This window comes from Varroa destructor, unplaced genomic scaffold, assembly GCF_002443255.2.
Source record: "Varroa destructor unplaced genomic scaffold, Vdes_3.0 BEIS01000003.1, whole genome shotgun sequence".
Lineage (NCBI taxonomy): Eukaryota > Metazoa > Arthropoda > Arachnida > Mesostigmata > Varroidae > Varroa > Varroa destructor.
Window position 1 is genome coordinate 13,050,984 of NW_019211456.1, and position 20,331 is coordinate 13,071,314.

Genomic DNA, 20,331 nt, shown 5'->3' on the forward strand with positions numbered 1-20,331 from the left:
TGTTTTTCTCCCTCGTTCTTTCTCTTTCACTTTTTTTTTTTTTAAAACCCTTGCTTTAACATGGCGAATACGGGACCGGAAAGTGACTATCTAGATTTGTTTAAATCTCTGCCAAAGTGCCTAGTTCGTGACAAAAGCATTCGTTGTGCTTGCCCAAGAAGGAATCCTTTTAGACCCTCTCCGCAAGACCATGGCAGATGGAGCCGACAGCGGCGGCGAAGACGGCATACAGTGCTTCATGAGGTAGATGCCATTGCTTTCGATTGGATAGTCGAGGCCTGACATTGCTCATACAATACAGAAGCGCAAATCGCTTATTATTCTTGCGGCTTCAACGTACCTTGAAACCCCGAACCATACATCAGTCTTCCTTTCTCCATTTACTGAACAGCACATCCACCGAAACTGTTTGTCGACTTCTAGATAACATTTTTCAAAACTCGATGGGTTATCTATCTTATAATATAATTATTTGAAGGACCTTGATGGAGGCAGTTTATTGTTAGGTTTCAAACGGGTCTTTTGCTTGGTAACTTTAGTTCGTCTGGCCCTTCAACCGTCTCTCTTAGTTTGGCTAGATGTATATAGCATCCACCGGACGGCAACGGGACACGAAAAGCAGGTAAATAAAATCGCTTGCTGATGACGTTGGCAAATAGCGTACAACACTGAACAAGAAATAACAAAGTTACATTCCATTCAGAGAAAAAGCCACTGATATCATTAAGTTGTTGGTCAAGCTTAAATGATTTTTCCGCTTATGGGAAGTAAATGACACGTGTATGAATTTAGAGAAGAGGGATAGCAGGTTTTTTTTCCTCAATCGAAGTACGATGGTAAAGAAATTCGCGGATTTTATACTACTCTTACTTTCATGTCGTGACTAGTGGTATATACGAAGTGACGAATATTAGTTACGAGTAAACGGCAACACAAGTTATATAATTAATCTTAAAATTGAACTTATTGTCAGGCCGTGATTGTAGCTTCCGCTTAGTACGGTACCACATATTCTGAGCTTCTACAATATACTACAGTACATACTAGTTCGTTCTAGAAGTGACTCGCGCAACTCTTTGATTAAGTGAAGCGCCAGCTCCTTTGAAACAACACGCGGGCTATGATAAGCCTGTACATTTGAATTTTGACTTATTATATATAATGACATTGGCTTTTCACGTTCTAGTGTTTATTGGAACGGTAAGCGAATAGCTGTTTGGCCGGTAAACTGGCGTCAGCTAGTTATAAGTGCTAATTCCAAACACTGTTTGGACCAACATTCTTATCGTAGTTATCTTCTATACACCGTTTGATACAGTGCCGTAGCCTGGGGCGTGAGGGGCCAGGTGCTAACGATCAAAGGAAGGCGCATTGGGAGATACTCTTTGATAAAGCCATTCTGGGACGTGATGAACTCTTTCAGCGTCCAGGAATAAGCTACACGGTGCCTAGGCCTCTGTGCTTCCGTCTCGGAAGACTTGCGCAGTTCCTCAGCCATAGGCAAGCGAAATCCGAGTGGTATCCACCGAACCTAATTAATCCGGCTACAGTAGATATAGCAACTCCTAAGCCGACCGGCCGCACCTCCTTTCTTTCGCCCTCGCGCCTTTTCATTGATCTGTATACCCTTACTTAGCTACACTCAACCATCCGTAAGGGGCAAAATCGAGCCTGATGAGGAGATAGCAAGGAGCTATTAACCCGGCATGATGAAGCTCAAAATTAACAAAACGCCTGCCAAATTTGCGCCTGCAGTCCGGAGGTTATTATTTGTAGGTATTATCGCACGACTCCTGCTGTTGTGTTGATAGGTAGAAGGAAAAGGCGTATCCGCAGAAGTCTTAGCCATACGTCTTTGTCCTCAACGTCCTTTCATCACTTTTGGTGGCGCCAACACCTAAATTAGTGGTCTAGATTAGGCGTACAGCATTGATATCTCCACTGAAAAATATGATTAAATATAGACATAGTTAAGGTAGCGCGAACTAACACAAGTAGGCTCCCTTGGCACCTATTCAACTAACGCACTATACTACATCTAGGCCGAAATCATCCTTTACACTAGGACGTTCGTGCAACTGAAGAGTGCAATACTTTCCCAATAGAGCGTTGATTAATTCAATATTTCTCTCTAGTTTGCAAAAACATGGAGACTTAACTATAGAAGGAGATTGATTATGTTTATTTGCTGCGTCCTGATTGACACTTGGTTATGTCGACGGTTCGGTCCAGACATTACATATACATACACTGATGCTACTACTGATTGAGCTAATCGGCGTCTAACAATGACTAGACTCATTTTCTTAGATATATCCCATTAAAGAAGCCGCTTCACGGCTAGACCCGTAAGAATATAAGAAAACAAAGAGACTTGCGAAACTTGGGACAGTGCTGCTTCGCTCGAATAATTATTACTTATTTTGCGTTATAAATAGTATCTTGTATTTATATGTGTAACAGTAACATATACATATCTATATGTATAATAGTAATAACAGCACTGCGATTGTCTAAATGAAGGAAATATACTATGTAAAAACTGAATTCAGAAATCGTGTCTTGTCTAGTAAATGTTCCACAATGACTTGATTGACTATGTTCTTTACTGAGTACAAGCTCTAAAATTATATCTAAGCAATACAAAGCGTTCCTAATTTACGTTGACGGCTAAATCTTTCGTCGATGGAGAGTATTTTTAGAGGTTTCTTTTCGTTCTCTTCTTAAGTATTTTTATAAGTGCCTTTTGAGCAGTGACTTCACCCGTCGCATACGTTACACCTGCAGACGAATCGATGAACTACATGACCGAACTATCATGGTGGTTTAGCCAGCATGGACTAGATAGACGACAAACACTCGACCAGCTGGCTATCCAGCCTTTCCACGTAATTTATTGTTGTTGCCTCGTTTGTTTGCATTCGAACGAAGAAAATTAAGGCGGAGGGGTATGGAATACAAACCTAATTCATAGTACCTGTAAATACACACAGATGAAAACGAAGAAAAATAGAAAAGCGCAGGTCACATGCGGCATGACCACTGGCATGAACAATGCGTAAGCACACGCATTGTTCATGCCAGTGTTGACACGGCGATTATGCCAAAACTGCTGAGCATCAGGGACTACGCCAGCGTGAAGTGCACACCCCAGAGTAGAAACGGCGTAAAGAAGGCACCTCGAATGTTGGAGAAGGGTCAACGAGAAAAACGCTGAGATATGTTGGCATTCAGAGTAAAGCTCCGCAGCCGACGCGGTTGTGCAATTCGAAAATGGCATCTTGCCTGGCGAATCGAGCGGCTGTATTATTCTACGGATCTCTGCAATTCAATGTTATTGCTGCCGACTATTGCCCTATTGTTTTCGCTATTATTTGCCCCTCTGCGTAATAGCCACTGAAGTTGTTGGTACTGCTGCTTTTGTAGATGCAACAGCTGCTGTAATTTCTCGTAACTCTGTTGCCTACCGTGCAGAAACTGTGATCAATATTAAGGCCATTACTACTGTTGTCGCTAATTTTTTGGAGCGGCGGGACCGTGGGCTGTGACGGTGTTCCATAAGGATGCAAAGAATGGAGAAGAACGCTGTTGCACAACCACGTATGCCTTCAACACGGCAGGCGCCAACGTGCACTATACCTTTAAAGAAATGAATGGAGGAAAAAGAGAGATAACTAGGAGAAAGAATAGTTGATGATGTACGTATAAATTCTCGCCTCTTATGTTGTCCTGCATCGTGTTAGGCAACCGACAACCCAGCCTTGGTCACCCACGCCTGTCATTCCCATATGCCATCTAGTTAAGCTGAATCCACAGAGGTCTGTAGACACACAGCTTTTTGCCCTCCTATACAACCGCGTTGACCCATACAACAGCTCCGTGATTTTTTTGCCCTTTTTTGTTTAACTACTTCGTTCCTTCCACAATGCGAAGAGGATTAGGATGAAGCAGTTGCTGGTTACTTCGCGCACAACGTGTGTGAATGCTGCCCACCGTTTTAATGTCTTTTCGACGGATTAACAGCAAGCTCCAATGCGGGACGACCCCTACCATTAGTGGTGAACTTTTGCAGGAGTTAGGAATCTGTGTGAGCTGAAAGTCGAAAAATAGCTTGAATTTTTCCGCTATCTCGCCTTTCTGTCCATTTCTTTTACTTCAGTGCTTCCCTGATCCCCACTCAACTCGACAAGGGATTGAAACGCGAAACATCCGAAACGCGTCACCCCGATTAGCTACGTGCACCGTTTGCACCAGCATAGAAAGACGCCCCTCTTGCCGCTGCGCGATTGCATTTTTTTGTCTTATGCGCAAACGCGTCTGCCTGGTCGATAGGCTAATACAAACTCATACTAGCACTGCTTACGGCGTGTGTATATAGCCCGCTAGGCTTGTTGCTGGCTTTCAGGATTATATGCGCACCTGTTCTCTATTCGTTCCGTTTAACAGTCTGCCATCCCGACGTCTGGGGAATGTTAGTCCATTGGTTGTTTCGTAGCCGGCTGACCGACCGAAAGTGGTCGAGCGACATCATTATACTGAAACTAATTAGCCGAAAGGTGGAAGAGAATAAGGAGACAATGGCCAACTAACCATGGCAGTAACAATGGATAGCTCGGAGCCGGCGACCAGCGTAAGTTCAGTGAACCTGGGTTCGGCGTCAGGTGTAAGTTAGAGATAGGTTAGGTTCACGTTTAATGTTCTTCTGCCCTTTACCCTGCTACTACAGTTGATTACCGATAAACACTTACAAATGGGACGAAGGTACAGGAATGCACTCACACTGATGCACATCAATGCAGACATTCTTCATTTCTTAGAAATAAGTTGTAGCCGCCGGGCCTTGTCCAACTTCAGGCCTCGACGTCATTTTGATAATGACTCTATTTAATCCCGAAGGGAATTTTATTGTGCAACAACTGAGCAAAGAGGTTCGGAACTATCAAGAAACTATTTTGTGTAAGTAGTGCCATGTCAACAAAGAACCATTGAAAGTTTCTGCACTATAGTGAAACCGTGTACGACGTATGAAGCTGGCAAATGCTGCTGGTACAAGTCTAAGGTATCAGAGACCCATTACAAGTGGACGCAGTGCTGTTCCAACCTGGCGTCTTTTAACATCCTCATAAATGAAAGTTCGTAGAACTTTACGAGAAATATTTTCAATTTCTATGAGGTGGCCTGTGCCAGTGATAATGGTGATGCTCATTATGGTAAAATGAATATACATATGCGAATGAGCAAAGAATGCCTATGATGCAATGGCTTGCGCGGCACTCCAAAAAAGGTGAGTTTGAATGTTCCTATATAATATAAAAATAATAATAATAATAACTAACTCACTTCCACAACATCAACTTACGCTACTGGTGTAGACAGCCCGTTACGATCTTTGTCCGATGTACGCACGTTCCATTTAAATGACTTGTGCCTTTTTTTTCTTTTAATTTTTATTTTAATGCCGCATTTAAATGCTGCCTAGAGCGATGGGAAAGTTAAAAGTGGGCCAGCTCACTAGCATTTTCATTGGTCACATTCGTTAATAACAAAAAAGTGCTTTTTTTCCAATTTTCGCCGTAACTTACATTTAGGTTTATAATTTTTATTTGCTGAAGGCTAATATAAAAATAAGATTTTGAAAAAGCTCTTTTGAAAGTAAACCAAGCGTTTTACCTTTTCTTCACAGAGAGAAAGAGTGGCCTATTTGGCACATACATTCATAACTCGTGCGAATATAAAGGGCTTATTTATATAACAGAGTTTTTGTTACTGCCAGGATCGTTTGTCCAGTTTGCATACATGTTGCGCTATTGTTTTTCAAGATATACCAGAGCTGATTTCCTTAGACGTAATAGCAAAAGATGTATTCGAAAGTGCTTTATTAATACTGGTTTTCGGAAGTTCAAGTTTTCCACTTCGTTTTTCTACACAGGAACTGTGACATGAATTCAGCATAAGTGGTTCCTGAACAGTTGTAAGAGCTTACAGTCGTTTATATAGCTGATAGCTAACAAGCAGTATAGTTGGCCGAGTAAAAATATGATTTCTACCACTATATGTTCAACAAGCAATCGTCTCGCTACAACTAATTTAGCCGCAAAAGAAGCAAGACACAAAATAGTACGTACGAATTAAGAGATGGCCTGGTTTGCGAACTTCTGTAGCGTGTAATAGCCCATGGAATGCTGGAAGGTTGGAAAATACTATGTCTCTATCCTAGCAGGGTCCGTCCATTAGAACGAAGCTCGAAGAAATGAGCAGTAAACGCGAGCCTTTAGGCGCCTGAAGAAGGGGGTGAAGAGAACCAACTATGAAGCCGTAGTGCTGTTCTGCGCAAGACAAATCAGTCACAGAAGAAGGACAACGGTTACGAGCATTTTGTCTGGCTTCAATCGCCTTTAGAACTGGTTGGTGACAGCGAGGCCGGAAACCTTTAAAGTATCCCACCGTCGAATTGCTGAAGACAAGAGTTTCGGCAAATAGCCCCGTCTTGTAAGTAATAGCCACAGACTGTCAGCAATATCGTTCGTTGTTTCTGCGAAATCTACAGAATGGGAAAAGAACTAGATTTAATTCGAACACTTCGTACATACACACATAGGTGGTAAAACGTACTAAGAGCAAAAATTGTATGAATTCGTCAGCCGAGATCCTAGCACACCAGCTATACCTCTAGCCGCTAGTTTATGGTATTTTGGGACTGGGAGTAGGGCCATAGAACTTCTGGCGACAACTCTTTCAGCGACACGCTCAGGCTTCGAAGCAGGCAATGTCCTGAGTACAACTAGGACAGGAAACGGATAAAAAGGGCTATTTGTACATTAACTCACGTTAGTTAACCGGCTACCTTGCAAAAATTCAGCCAGTGAGTGCGTCGCTTGCCTTGCCTGGCTAAACAAATGGGATGTCGCCTTAAATACGGCTGACCATAGAAAAGGTGATATATGCTGTATCTAAGGCCCGGCGCCTCACCCCAGGTGGGCAGAAGCTGTTTTAGGACCTTTATGGAGCGCCTATGGATCCGTTGTTGTGAAATGGTCGAAGGGTCAAGGGGCATAGCGAGTGGTTGTAAAATACAGAAAGACAGCTAGCAGCGAAAACGAGCGGGAAATGTGTGCAATCGATGTAAGCCTCGGTCGCAGGTGCAGTAGGCTTCAACTGCCTAGTGTGACCACGGACTTTTCCGTAGCCTCATGCCAGTGGTATATAAATGGGTAGACCTTTTTTACTGCTAGCTCGCACTAGGCAGTTATCTCTGCTGGCTATTATTGACAAATGCAGATTCAGCGCATGCTCTGTATGAAGCTATACGAGCCAGTGTACATTACAAAATGGTCTTTACACCGGATTCTCATGAATGATCGAAATCTATATCGACTACATTGGCAAATGTCAAAAATACCCCTGTTCTGGCAATGCTATTTGCTGTTTTTTTTTAAATCTAAGAGTACCTACTAGGAACTGTTGAAATATATTTTACCAACGAAAATGATACAGTGGGAAAAATGCATATATTAGGTCGTTCAGTATAAAATGAGACATAGTAAAGATCAACTTTCTGAATCCCTTCAAGGGCTTAGTGCTTTTATTTTCAACCGGAATATACATCATATCTATAACTTTTTGTCGTTTGAGTAGTAACCTGTTTATTCCTCTGCCATAAAGGTCTGGAATACGAAAGCCTGTGAAGTCTCGAACGGTAGTCTTGATATCACGTTGAGATTTAAACCATTTTCCTGTTATAAAGTTACCAAGCCTTGAAAAAACACAATCTATGCAAGCAAAATCTGGCGATGGTGATATAATAATGAATGATAGAGAGCCTCAACTGCATTTTGTCGCCACAAGTTTTGTATTGGGAGGTTGATAAGAGTGATTCATTTCTGTTTGTTAAACTTGGTTGCCTTACGCGGAACTTTTAATAATCAATTCGTTCAATTCTTGAACGTACACTTTAATCGTGACCAACGACTCAGATTTAAAGAAGCTGTACATTAGTTTTACTCACAAGTTTTTGAAGCCGTACATTTTCTAGGATGGTGTTCCGTCGATTCCGTTATACGTACATACTTGTATAACAATCTGCGGTTACAGTAAAGCATCAATTTTTCACCATAAATTAAAATTCAATGTAAGAACAGGTCTCTCTGAAAAGGAGAAGCAAGCGTCTTCAACGAACCTCTTCCCTATCTTTGCTAAAATAATCCGGCATTTATTTGTGCAATCTTTTTTTCTGCTACTAATTCGATCGAGGTAAACAAATAGCGTGTTTCTTCGTACGCCGAACCTGAGTTGTAACGCGCATGCGCTCTCTAATTTTTCGGGTTCCACTGCAGCTTTTAACTCCTCAATATTCTTTGGCCCGACCCATTTTCGAGTTCAAAATTTCCTTCTATTAATATTTGGATGCAACAGTTCTTGTTGTTTCTCATGGTAGAACGTTCACCGAATACAATATTAATATGGCGAGGAGTTAATATAACTCATGATTTTTTTATAGCTAACTGCAATTCGCCCGCTAAAAGCCCGACTGAACGATATTTTAGTGAGCAGCCTCAGCTTTCAAAGAGTACGAATGCACTTACACTTATGCACTTTGGATAGCAAAAAAGAAAAAAAAAACATGAAATATGTCGGATATTTCACGCCAGCACCAGTTTGAAATCTAATATTACCATTTATCACCTTTCCCACAAAACACACTAATATATATATATATATATATATATATGTTTTGTACTCAGGCTTCGCTAAACAAAGCAACTGGCGTGTAGATGATGCGATGAAATTGTCTGCAGTACATTTTCATAGAGTAAACTCCTAAACGTTTGTCCCATACCTGCCTTTTCCATTGGTCAACAGGGACCAGATTGCATAAACATCGTCTATTTTTCTAATGGCTTTTATGGGAATTTATGTTAAACTAGTAAATTATTGAGGAGGTCCGACTACTACTAATACTATATGAAGACTTAAGAATGTTGCAGGGGATGATTTTCCTACTGATTTTGTCATTTCAACTTTCCGCCCATCGTTCACGTACTGATCGCGTCACTGGTATCCTTACAAAGGAATACCTACTCAAACGATTCTTTAATGAATTTGCGGATGTTTAACTGGCTCGTAGGCAGGAGATGAACGTGGGCAGGACCACGCGGCCTGAGCATCCGTTGCTCCATGATGGTTTCTGCCCTACTATCACAATAGGATATGATCAATCGGGAAGCGGTAGTGTTCGAGGGGAATGGGGTATTAGTTAAAGTATGTCATCGATCAGAATCAGGCTTGTGCTCCATCGCGATACGCCCGTCCGCTTGTCTGCCTGCTTGCTTGGCTCCGTCATCCTTTGCCGTAGGACCTAAATTAAGCAGATGAGGCTTTCATTGTCGTATCGGGTGAGCGGGAAAGACGTGTGGAAGCAATGCTGGGACACCCCAGTATGCCGCTAGTCTGGAGGTGCTGTTTGGGCTTTCTTTTTTTTCTTCGTATTCGCCCTTGGTTGAGTTGCCTGTGTTGGGATGGACCTAGTATGCGGCTGGTCATTCGCCATGCCGGTCCGTGCTCCGTAGGCACACGGCGACAGAAAGTATGACGGGCCGGTCCTTATCGTGAGAGACTTAATGTCCCCCTTCGTTGCGATAACTACAAAGCCACTAGGGGCACATTCCTGGCGCGTCGCTATCGTGGGCTACATACCGTCCATGCCGTTTCCATCACCTTCGCACACGGGTCCATCGGAACCCATTTCACAGGGCGGCGTCACACATACACAAAACGAAGAAGCGTGAAAGAGCCAGTGGCTCCGTAACGGCCCATCAGATCTTATCGGCTTTCGGCCGCATCAAAACAATAATAGCGGATGATAGCCTGTGTCCCTGCTTGTTAAATGAAAACTCTTAAATTGCTAAATAGATGATTAGAAATCGAAGACAGTGAAGAAGAAGAAGAAGAAGAGGGAATAATAGAAACAATGAATATACATGCAATGGTTACGCATTTGACTTTATACGTGCACTTTTGCTATCTGAAAATACTACGGGTTTATGACGGCTAAAAACTCGATCGGTGCAAGGGAGAGGTATCAAGGGAGTACCGCAAATGCATGCCATTTGTTAGATCTTATAAGCTCCTTAACTCATTAGATATTAAATTCAGTAAACGCTCAGCTCGATCCGTTTACTAGGCTGCTTATTTATAGGAAATTTCCCAATCCAATGAATGATCCAGCATTCAATCCAACAGCAGAATTAAGTAACGTGGGCTGATCTGCAAACATTTGAAAAGATGGTGACAGCAAAGATGATTTTGACTGAAATACCTATTTCATTATCTCGTTAATAAAATAGAGATTTCACCTATTTATTTTAGACAGAGGTGAGTGAACGTTTTTCAAACTGCTCGAAAACTGCTGTTAACAACAGGAATCTTATCTGTTTAAATTGTAGCTAGGCTTCTAGACATTTTACGGTATGGTTATGGATATCCTACCACGTGGTGTTTTCTGTTAGAATAAAAACCTGTAAGAGCTCCGAAATATCAAATTGTACGCCATGCGAGGAGCTTCCAGTAAAGTACCCTTACTACGTGTAGACCATCAATTAGATGGATTGAAGCGCGGTGTCCTCTTTGTCTCCCGTTCACCTTAACCCCACCCTTCAGTATATTACGCATTAATTTCGTTTCCATAAAATATCTTTTTCAAACCTCTCGACGATCGGATCCTGTATTGTAACTCTCGCCAATGAGGTTCTCTGCTTTATAGCTTCACCTAAACTAGACTATAGCTAGATTCACTTTCTGTAAGCAATTTACTACTTGTTGTAGCTTTTCCTCTTCTTTCCATCTTCGTTTGTTCCATCAGCTCATTTTCTTCTTTTCTCACTAAAGAAAAACTGAGCTGTTGAAGGCGATACAATAACGAACCGTTAGCATGGTCGGGAACGTACGGCAATGTAGTAACTTTCGAGGTTCTTGTTGGTTTAGATAGCATTTTGGTAGCCATAGTTTGTATCTGTCGAGCGACGTTTCGTTTCCTCCGAGACTAGAAACGCTGAAAGCCAAATCCGGTGTCCGCTCACCGGCAATTGGCCTCATTGGCCATGATCTTCTTTATCTTCCTCTTGCCATTTTCTATTTCTCTTTCTTCCCGTCAAACTCTCTATTCTTGTCGGTTTCTATCTCGTCTTCAACTAAATAGATGTTGTAGAGTTTTATATCTTAAGATTTCGAATCGGAAACACTTTCGAGCATAACAGCGATAGACTGCTACAACTGGTCTAATTTGGTGGTGGCCTGGATGATCCCTTTGGAGTCCCTCACCGTATCTCCAGCTTGTTGAATAGAAAGCGACTTTGAGCCTTTGAACGATTACGGGTTGACCAGGCCCTCACAATCTTCCGACGAACCTATAGGGCGCCTGGTTTGTGGAGAAAGCTGTGCTGGTCGCGGTGAACGGAGCGACTCTAAATTTGGCGGCCATGGCCGAGGGCATCCACGCGGCTAGGTAGAATCAACGGAGGGTAGCGCTTAACTGCGGAGGTCCTGATGCTGCTTAAGAGAGAAATGGATAATTAACATTTTGTTCGCTTCTTGGGTTTCGTGCGATGCAAGCAAATACTTCAGAAGTGTACGAAAACGCTTTAGAAAAGAGGAAGCTAGTTAAACGAAGATTACGCCAAAAGCAACGGTAGCATTAAGGCCACAAACTGTGTATTACAGAATTGATCAAAGATGCCGATAAAAGCACGTCGAAAGCTGTTTTTTTCTATTTAAGCGTATTATTAAGTATGCGTGTATGTTGAGATATTAAGTGAAGATAGCTCATATTCAGCTAAAACGAAACGTCAGTTGAATTAGCTGCCAGAGGTCGTAAACAGCAGTATGTTATTACTTGAACTGCCACTGGAGTTAAATTGATCACTGATGGTGCATATCGCATTATTACACACGGAAAAATATATAGTTATCTATATAAAATATATAGTTAGCGTCATGTAGTTATCTAACATCAAACAATCAGTATAATGGAACATCCATTTTGAAAAGATTTAAATTCAACTAATGTTCACACTTTGATTTAAACTAGGCAACGCTAAGGAGGTACAAACTGTCTCACGGTTTAGGTGACTCGACGACTGCAGAAAACTTTACTACATTACTTACGTACATAGCTACGAAAATCTACTGCAATATACTCTTAGATAACTTTTTTTTGCCATTTCTGAATAGTTGTAAACGCTTTTTCGTTCAGTGATCGATGAAAAAGCTTAGCGAGCGTACGTTACAGAATGATCGACGATCACACTCGCCTATACGGCGTTTGAGACACTTCGTCGCTACCGCTTACTTGTGATAGATGTTGCGCACAGAAAAAGAAAAGGAAAACAAGTTACCGAGAAGGTAACACCGACGACAGCGGTGGTCAACGCCGAAGTGATCTGACTGAGCGACTTCCGCTATGGCTTCCGGTCGCACGCGCGTATTTCCGGTTCCACCATTGCCTAGCGGAAGAAGCGGTCGGCGTAATTGATGCCTTACTTCTGTCTCGTATCAGCGACAATGTCAGTGCAAAATGCGAGTATGTAAAGGGGAAAATAGTTAAGGGGATTCACGACGGCTCTTGCTCTCTTCGCGACTCGTGAATACTTATGGACAAGGGTGGTTTCAAAGCATTAGAACAATAGCGTAGCTTCTTCGCTTTCGTTCGCCGCTGCCTTGATCTATTAATGTAGAAGTTGGCACCAAAATAGTGGTCACCTAGGATTCTTTTGCCTTTGAGGGTCTAGCAACGTGCCGCTGACTTAACAAACGTGTCTTTGGTTTGCGGTGCTGCCGTTAAAGCGGCGAGCAGCAAACGATATTACGCGCATATTAAGAGCGAGTATCAGTGCGGGGTGGCGGTGATCATCTGCTTCACGCTGGGTTTGCGTTTTAGAGTTGAGGAGTCGTTTAGGTCTGAAGCAACAATGAAGCAAACGATAAATGGCAGTGTATTGAAAAGACGTTGGTTTAGAGCGGGGAGCGAAATGTATCGCAGGGAAGCCTGCTATCACACGATTACTATCAAAATCGAGTTGGAGAAAGCGACGATGAGGCTTCTTCCTGTCTAAAAAAAGACCGGTAAGAAGCGATAGATAAAACTTCGCTGACCGCCTTGCGAATATATCAGCGATAATAACAAGCCGCGGAACAATTATGAATCATAAATATGGATATGAGTACGCCCGTGCATACCGTGCTTACGGATTTACAATAGAGCAGGCACCGTTTCTATTCGCAAACAATATGTTTAAGCTGAAATATGGCCACATCGCCTAAACATTGTAACTTTTCGTTTAAACTAACAGAACAACATCTATCTTACGGTGGATTACCAAATGTATCTAAACAAACTTACATGCCTACCTCTTTCTCTTCTTCTGCATATGATAAGGAACCTAGCTTTCTTCAGACGACTACTAGGCGCTTTGTTTATGCAAAACATTCAATAACCGATCACGATAACTTTCGACGTTTAGTTACCAGGCCCAAATGAGGATAGCTGAACTAGACCAAATGACGCAGTGGAAAAAAAAGCAAATCAATATTTTTTTTCTCAAGGTTATAAAATAAATTGGGAACAACACAGTGGCGGTATCTAGAAACATATGGCTGATCAAAAGCTGAAAGCTTTTCGGTTACAACAGAGATATTTTATTTTACTATATGAAAAATAGCATTGTTTGCGCGATAATGAGTTCGGTTTTAATATATGATAGATAGCAGTTGTAATGGGGCTGAATGTCACCTTTTTTTCAGTATTATGCGTCCGTCAGTATCCACTCCTAAAGTAAACTGTGTCTATATGTACACGCCAATTTGCCCTCAAAGGAAGCGTACCAGCATAGTCTGAAGATATATTACATTCAAGTAATAATGCCTGCTCTGCCTTACTCGACTTGTTTTAGGCTGCCCTCGATTTAATCAGACAAGAGCGTGTCTTGCTTAGGCCAAGGATTCATCTTGCTAATAAAAATTTAGGCGTAAATTCCCAAGTAATATAAAAGTAAGTTGAGTAATATAAAGCCGACGCGGTACTAAGAACAGTAACTACCTATATGCACGTTTACTGTGATATAGAGTGCAGGAGAAGGGTAATTGGATTAATGCGGTAGTGGATGCGACAGCTAGGATAGAAAACATTCGCAGAAACGACTGCAAAGGCTGAACCGGTTAAGTGGAACTTGTTTGCTCCATATTCCTGCTAGACGGGCCATACTTTAGAGTTTCCTAGAAGCCAGGCTCTAAACTTCGAGCTGAAGATCTTTACACGTGTAACAGCGTATTTTGAAGTGCAATGCAGATTTATTTACTGATATTTTTGAGCTTTTTAGGTTATATTGATTTCGCATACTACATGCCTCAGGCAACCAGAGCTGCCAATATGAATCCTATATTGAATTAGCAGTTTGCAGTGAATCCTGAGGATAATGTTTTGATGTTCTGTCAGACATTTATAAGTGAGAAGGGGCACAATTATCCATGATTACGACGTTATTCTAAAAAAGAGTTGCTGCCAAGTTAAATTAACTATAGCTAAGTTATTCTTGTTCTTAATAAAAAGATTCTGTTTCCCTCTTATTATTTTTTCGAGGCATTATAGTTTACATTTAAAAATAATCGCAAGTACAACAACTAACGGACTGATGAATTGAATGGTTTGAAAGTTCTTAGATATCTATTCAGCTCGAAGATGATGATAGGGTGCTCTATTGATTGGTGAGGATCCACGTGTCAACTAGGTAGGCTTGTAATGCACAGATGACTCAGCAGAAGGCGTGTTCTCCTGCAAGCACAACTCTTACATTTCATCTAATAACAGCAGAAAAGTTCATCGAACGAGTTGATATTCATTGACGCAAGCAAAATCCTCCGATATCGAATGTTGCCAAAAATCTGTTGCTCTATCTTGTCATTATATCTGCACCTATTCTTTGGTGAAGCCTACCAATTTCAACTAGATTCTTTCATTCTCGACAACAGTGACCGCTGTTCGTCTTGGTAAATCAGATACTTCTTTTACCAACTCTGTTGGCTACCCAAGAAGAAGCTTTGGCCGCTTTCTAGCTAAATAGCTTTAAATCTCATCAGATATCTCAGGTGGTATGATTGAAAGTCTTGTCAGCGTTGAGCACTGAGACTGGACAATAATAGATGTACTAAAATCATTGAATTACCTTTGTTCAAACTTAAGATATGACGCTTTAAAGTTGAACGAGACTTGTGCAAAAATTAGCAGTACCTTTCAATTTAATTATGATAAAGAAGACCCATAAAAAAAACACTGTGTTTTACTAAAGAAGTTAACGGAAGAAAAAGCTCAAAGATGATTCTGTCGATGTGAAGAATTATCTTCGTAGTGGTCTATTAATTACGAAAAGAGTCGATGAAATTATTGTGGAAATTAAGCAAGATCAATATGTGGGCGGCCTTTGATTAAGTATTACCTTTTATAACATTTGCAGAAAGCTGGCTATAGAAAAAGCTCGATGCTAGGGGTACCACACGAATCGACACAAGAGATTTTACTCCACCGTATTTCTATCTGTGGAACCCTTCAAAGGCGTAACGAAATCGAGCTATCTGTAAAGCGGTTAGTCACGAATGAACAAGAGCGGATCACATACGATAATAATGTGCGAATAAAAAAAACAGCTTGTGGCAAAGCCCAATTCCAAGGTGTTCTATGCTGTGTTTGATGTTATGCCGCAGCGAGCGGCATAATACATATCACAATTGTTTCCGCATCTGGAGCACCTAAATGTGTCATCAGGCGGGACATTGGGCCTCCTGCGGGATCTATGGAACAACTCGTACACGGCAGTTTCAGTGTCGTCATGTCTACTTAGTAGGTTACGGAAATTGGCTAACAAAGGCTAGAGGTGAACTAGCAAGGTAAAAAGTGTCAGTGGCCGTTGTCCTCCTTCTTCTTTTACCATCGCCTTCGCGTTGGTCAGATCCCAAATATGTGACTTACGCGTGACGCCGTGCTAGAAGTTGCTGCACTTGGGACTATATCACGAACTCGTCTGCATACAAGGCGACTTCGGCTGACTTCCTCGGACTTCTTAGTTCATCGAAAAGGCCCTTTAAAAAGATAGGAGTGGGATTAGGCTGTTTACTTAAGCCAGCTGTCTATGTGAAAAGCGGGGGTTTGGCCACTCCGTCATCGATGATTATTCTGTTCGTTTGGAGATACGCAGCGAGAGGGTGGAATATATTCATAGAATACCCTATTTGGCCAGCGTGAGCACAAGCTTGTTCCTGGACATCGAGTGTAAGGCTGCCTTGAGGCCGATGATCAGCACTCTTTTGACTTCGGCTATCAGAATCCTACAAGCCACTTGTGTGAAGCGTCCCCTCCGGAACTCAGGTTGCTCCATTTAGATGGCGTGTGCGCTTTCTAAATAGCTGTCCAGTCTTTCAGCCAACAAGCCGAAAAGCAGATTATAACAAACACCTTTCTTCGCTACGACGCGGCTGGATCGCTCCTTTTTCTAAATATCACTTACGAGGTAGCACCTCTTCATTGGGCCAACAGTGTACCAGTATGTATACATTTATCAAGTAATGCTGTCCAGTACAGTGCAGAACGACGGCGCATTTAGGATGCAGATCTTACCTAAACTGACACCTTTCGTGTTGTACAGACTCTCAAGGCCTTGCACTAATTATCGCGCAATAAAGTTCTATAGAAGGATATCACGTTGGATTTATATCCCTTTCCACGTTGCCATTTTTTGGCACAAACGTTTTCGAGAAGTGATTTATAAGAGCCGAGGAGCTAATCCAGCAAGCCGCCGAGCTGCCGCGGCATCTTAGCCACTTGTATGGTTAACGTTTTGTGTCGGCAATCAAACGGATCTCCAGCCATTCGAGGCATTGTTGTCTTTGTGATGCATACGTTTTCGATAGGTCGTGTCACTTATGTAGGCTAAAACAATAGAACCCGGGCTGTATCTCAGCCAGAAGTCTAAAGGGCTTTTTGGTCCTTTGAACAAATCTGCAACTGTAGTTGAACCACGGCCTGTGCCTCCGGGGGAAACGGAGGGCTGTACTCTAGATTAGAGGATTCCAACTAGATGCTGCAAATAAGTTTCAGTGTACATCACGGCAGGCTTAGGTAGAACTTTGTGGGTTTGTTCCATGAGCTCCTCTATGTGTAGGCGTCGTGATGAAGTTCAACATTTGACGCTTTGCACAGGTGCAACTTGTGAGGTCCATTGCCATCGGTACATGAGCACAAATGCTTCCGCTTTCCGACACCGAACTTTCTGCATGTTCTAGGAAAACTGGTGCCGAGGCGAGATTGATAGCTGAGCAGGTATAATTCATGAACATGTCTTAGTGCGACTCGGGTTCGGCTAGTCGAGGCGGGTGCAGACATCGCCAGTAATGGATCAGACGAAAGACAGGATTTGAGTATACTGCTTTTAGTCCATTTCCCAGTATCTCGAAATCAATCAGCGATTCGAAATCAATCAACGAAACATGGATTGCCACGAGACTTAATCGCTAGCTACGTAAGGCAACGACGTTATTCTCTGCAAGGCATGGCGTAAGGCCGTCTAGTTTATAGTTGTTGAAAAAGGAGATGTCTCCTCTAGGATAGTCTGATTCGTTGCTCTGTAGTATAGGATAGCACACAAAATAGAAACGCGGTAGGTTAAAAAAGTTCGTTGCCCTAAGTTCCGTTAATACGGGAATATTGAAACCGTCCATGGCTTTTGGAACAAGAAGTGCCAGATTGCAGCCCCTCATAGTTCCACTGCGTAACCTTGATATCGTGGCGCGTACTCAAGCCGGCCCCTCAGTCGTCAAGGCTGCCAGAGCCTGATCCGCAAAATCTTCGACTGTTATAGCGGGAGGGATACGTTGGCCGTATTTCGACTGTTCGATTGGGTGCTACGTCTTCCATTGGCTGTACCTTAATGGTGGCTTTAGTTAGTGGTAATTGGTTCCTTTGAAGCTGACCTGTCTGCTGCAACAACCGACTCAGAGAAACCAGCTGAGTAGACTGTGTTTGCAGTTCAGGTCCCCTCGTGCTGTCGTCATCGATGGATCTTGGGTGAACATATTTTAGTTTCTGCTCCTCTCGGTTGGCAGGATTTTCACTCCTAAAAGAAGTTTTTTTCCTGGCAATGTGTAACCAATCTGTTTGGCTATGCATGATGCTGTGGCCAACCACTAGCGCCCTTTCTGATGGGAAAGGAAAGGTCAGGTTGGCCGAGGATCTCTCGAAGATAACTCATATGTTAAGGGCAGCCAACGTCACCGGCGCAGCTGCTTCTCTTTCGCTTGGAGGTTTGACATTTGCCTTTCCAGCTCCATTAATCGATGAAATAGAAACATCACGAGACCCATTGATTCATTCCCGAGCGCAAATGCCCAAATATTTTATAAATTGATTTGTTGACCAATCTGATGTTGGCACTGAACGTGCCCTACAAAACCGCCATTTGCCTATTGGATCAATTATCGTATCAACCTTATTGCCAGTCTTAGAAGCGACATGTGACATTCTGTTACATTTAAGGAGAACACATAAACATTACCTTGTGTACCCTCGTTGCATCTTGCGCAAACTTTTACGTTGTGTAGCCGGGATTGCGATGGATAATATGGCCGTTTTCGATGAAGACATCGCCGAATATAGATAGCCTGTTACTGTTATGGAACACGTGCGCGGCCAGCTTGCGTTTGTTGTTGGCTCCGTTGACGTTGCGTCTGGACTGATGTAATTCGTGCCATTCTGTCGTAAAAAATGGGCCTAATATGGTCCTAGTGCGAGCCTGTGGGCGGAGTTAGTCGACATAATGTAAATCACAGCATTTTCGTTCATTCTTGTAATGCAGGGCAGAAGTGCGCAAATGACTTGACGAAGTCGATCAATACATTCTTGAAAAAAGGGCCGTTCGCTCACAACCCCCTGATACTGGGCATTTTCGGAATCTCGCAGTGCACGGAATTAAGACAGCTCCATTGACGCCTAGTACGCCTAGAGAGGCTCAGTGGGACTATTAAAAATGCACATAGACCGCAAAGCGCACGGATACATGATTACATCGGTCAGCAGCCCGGTGACAACTCACTAATACTATTAGAATAAGCCATTGAAAAACTTGGACTTTGCACTACCAGACTGTCAACGGTTTCGGTCTCCGCAGAACCCCCTTAATAATGATTATTTATGACTTTTTATATTTATTATAATGGAGAAATGCAAAAGCCACTTGAAATTCTACAGTGGTAGGGGAACGGCGTTAGCCGAAAAATGCTAGGAGGTCATCAATCAAAATGGCATGGTGCATATTCAGTTTAGTAGTATTATTTTGAAACATCAAAATTACTTAACTTAATTTTAACCATTTGACATAAAATAAAACTTACAAACGGACGCTTTCGTTTTTTGTGGATCTACAACAATGATGACATATTTGGGTTACGGTTATCGTCTTCCTATCGTGCCGCTATCGTTATCGATAAAGGAGCTTATAGTATAACGTTATTAAGCAAAACCCCATAGTTCAGACCGTATTGCATTGATGGTACCTGGTTTATTCAGAACTCCCTTTCTTTTCTGACCATTCAACAGGGATGCTACCTCATGGCCGCCTGATATGGGCCTTAAAACAGGAGGTGCCTTCACTGAATGATTAAATACAATGTGAATATTTTCTAGCATTCATATTACATATGGAAGGTCTCTTGACAACTTATTCAAAGCATGAAAAAAATCATTTAGCAGTTTAAGAGTTTTCACTTTCCATCTGAGAAACATATATAGATATCAGATGTATTCCCTGATGAGTAGCTGAGAAAAAGAAAGAATCTGTTATATATATTTTATAATATATACAGTATATATCTGCCAGCTGACATTCGCCTCACTGTATCTACAGATTTATACCTCCTGCAGCCTGCTATGAGTTGATGCCATCGTTTTTGTACGCTTTCGATATTTATATGATACAAACGTACTTCCGCGTCTGGCTAAGAAACATAGCAGCGGAGGGGAGGTGCGTGCATCTACCCGCACGCAAAAACATCTTCCCATGTATGTGTGCATGCGCTAAAAGAACATTACTTTACCTGAATGTAATCGCTTTTGCAACAGGGAACGCGAGACAGACAAATAAACTTGACCGTTTTCTGGTCTTGTGTGGCACAATAATCCGCAAACTCTTTTATAAGAGTCGTATCGAACAAGCTAACAAGACCAAGTATACTTGTATTTACACTTTAACGGGTGTAACTAATATGTTGAGTTCCAAAAACACCGTAGAAAAATTATAT

The 20,331-nt window shown here is 42.1% G+C and overlaps 1 protein-coding gene and 1 long non-coding RNA gene across 3 annotated transcripts in view; one reads left to right on the forward strand and one right to left on the reverse strand.

The window, feature by feature from the left end:
- The window catches only part of LOC111248405 (glutamate receptor ionotropic, kainate 2-like), a 315,895-nt gene that overhangs the window by 97,117 nt on the left and 198,447 nt on the right, over positions 1–20,331 (forward strand). The window lies entirely within an intron of this gene.
- LOC147756543 (uncharacterized) overlaps positions 7,561–20,331 on the reverse strand; it is a 29,005-nt gene continuing 16,234 nt past the window's right edge. Inside the window, exon 2 of the long non-coding RNA XR_015323895.1 lies at positions 7,561–11,544. This is a non-coding gene — a long non-coding RNA (uncharacterized LOC147756543). The remainder of the gene's footprint in view (positions 11,545–20,331) is intronic.